Here is a 2,568-nt window from a genome sequence, read left to right as displayed (position 1 = left end):
TCTAACTAGTTTGTTCCTCTTAGTATTTAACATGTCGGAATCATGACGACTTTGAGGTCATTGTTTCGTAATTGAAGTTCACTTAACGTGTCCTCACCGCTCAGGTTTTAATTTCCTGTATTAGTCTTGGGGTCTTTAGTCTGGCAAGCCTGCGCCTGGATTCTTATGTCACTTAGGTGTCCACTTAAGTGTTCACTTACGTGTTCACTTACGTGTCTACTTGCGTGTCCAGTTACTACGTGTCCCCTCTGATCAGCACCTCATAACTCGGTCATGGCGACTATAAGTCGGTATTTACAGTTTACGAGCTGCGAGGGACATGGAGGTAGCCATAACAGTAACTACCTTCAGCTGAGGACGGCTGAGGAGCTCGTAAACGGCTGAGTGAATACCCACCTAGCCGCCATGAACGAATTAAGAGGTCCATATGTCGTAAGTGGTGACGCTGGTGCTTGTGGGGATACGAGCAATGCTACTGACTGTTCAATAGTGTTTCTATATGAATTCTTGTCAAGTAATCCTCTTACTAAGATTGTATATTTTAATTAACCCATTAAAATGGGTAAAACCCATTACCAAAATTCATGTTACATGGCTTTGTGATTTGTATTAAAGCAGCCTGTTCAGAAAATTCTCACCAAAATATTTGGGAGAGGTCTTCTTCAATCTCAATTCGTAAAAGAATTCATAAATGATGATATGCACAAGATTGAATAAAGTAATTGCAGAGCTCTAAGTTCCTAATACTTGCAGGGTATAAAAACCTTATCATAAGCTAAAGGGGTTTATACATCAGTGTTTAAGGGAAATTTGCAGGAAAATAATACAGCTTATGCCATCTGCAGAAAAATGGACTATCAACAAGTTACGTTAGCAGCAGCTCATAAGATACAGCTGATGCCATCTACTGGTAACAAAATATACTATCAACTGGCAAACTGCATTCATCCCATGGTGCCATCTATTGGCAGAACATTGCACTATTAACTGGCCAACAGCAGCCCATAAGGCGGGTTGTTGTGCTGAAGGGAGTTTCATTGGTAGACACTCTTTGTTGACATTCACCGCAACAGCCAATCACAGGAAGGAATCTGCTAAATGCTCCGCCCATTTCAAAATATCACGGTGTTCCACACACCAATCCGCTTATGACATTCTGTTGCAACACTAATCTACCCAAAAAGTTTATTTTCTACCTTTTGTTAACTAATTTAGTAATAATTATTATTGCATAATATATCAGTTGTTATACAAAAAATCTCCCTGTCGTCAGGCTAGACTGGCAGGACTTCAAGACCTAACATGATAGGTGAGCTCTAAGTATTAGGAACTTCTCACCAACAAAGTCCTCACTTAAGATATTCACGGGCGTGTAGTCCACGAAATACCGCCACTGAACTCTACGTAGCGAGGTGAGAGAGAGAAGAGAGGAAGAGAGAGAGAGAGAGAGGGAGAGAGAGAGAGAGAGAGAGAGAGAGAGAGAGAGAGAGAGAGAGAGAGAGAGAGAGAGAGAGAGAGAGAGAGAGAGAGAGAGAGAGAGAGAGAGAGAGAGAGAGAGACAAACAAATAGACCAAAAGACAGATAGATAGGTTGTTCAAAACTGAAAGACAATTTGCTGTAAGTAAAACAGTGTTACGATTGCTGCCTTGCAAGACGAAGTGCCAACAACCTGTTGACCACAGGACGCTGGACAGCAGAGCGAGAAGTTCTGTAACTCTCGCTGTCAGCGAAGGTTTTGGTGGCCCGCAGGGCCAACTTTCCCATTCCCTAGTGGCCAGATCTCTCACCTCTCCCCACCTTGACTGTTTATGCGGAAAGGGAATAAGGAGAAAGAGAGAGTTTTATCCACGTTTCTCTTCGAAATATTCTGGCGTGGAAGCAGAATGTGGCGGAGAAGAGAAAGAGAGAGAGAGAGGTGTTAAGAACAGAGAGCAGCCAGGTGTGATGGAGATAAGACAGGTGTGAGAGAGAGGGTCCGAGTACGGCATAAAGGAGCCAGGTGTGACAGGGGTGAAACCCGGTATAACAGAAAGATACCTGCAGGTGTTGTGGAAAGGAACTCAGTGTGATGTCAACGAAAAATGTATGATGTAGAGCAGCCATGTGGGACGTCTAACAATGAGAAGTCAGTTGAGGCACAAAGCAGAAGAGCCAAATGTGACAGAGTGGCAGGAGACAGAGCGAAGTCAATTAAATCAGAGTAAACATTGGCTTCAAGGTGATATAATGGAGGTAACCCATATGTGATGGAGAGGAACCAGGTGTGGAGCGGAGCAGCCACGTGTGTGACAACTTCGAGTCAAAACGAAGCCCGAAACTCAGAGACTTTAAAAGGACTGACCTATATATACATATATGGTGGGGAAGGGAGGGAACTTATGCGGTGAAGAGAATGTGCTATTGCTCGCGACTCCTTCGTCAGTATATAACTTGCGGAGGCGCCTTATTGATGCTGCTCGCGGGAGCTTGAGCTCGTCTCGAGAGCCAAGTTTGCAGGTCCAGATGTGACCATCCTCCACGGCCTCGCACAGTAAAGCCTCTCATACAATTTCAATCTGGCTGTAATG

This window comes from Procambarus clarkii, chromosome 57, assembly GCF_040958095.1.
Source record: "Procambarus clarkii isolate CNS0578487 chromosome 57, FALCON_Pclarkii_2.0, whole genome shotgun sequence".
NCBI classification, from domain to species: domain Eukaryota; kingdom Metazoa; phylum Arthropoda; class Malacostraca; order Decapoda; family Cambaridae; genus Procambarus; species Procambarus clarkii.
This window is presented reverse-complemented; position numbering follows the sequence as displayed.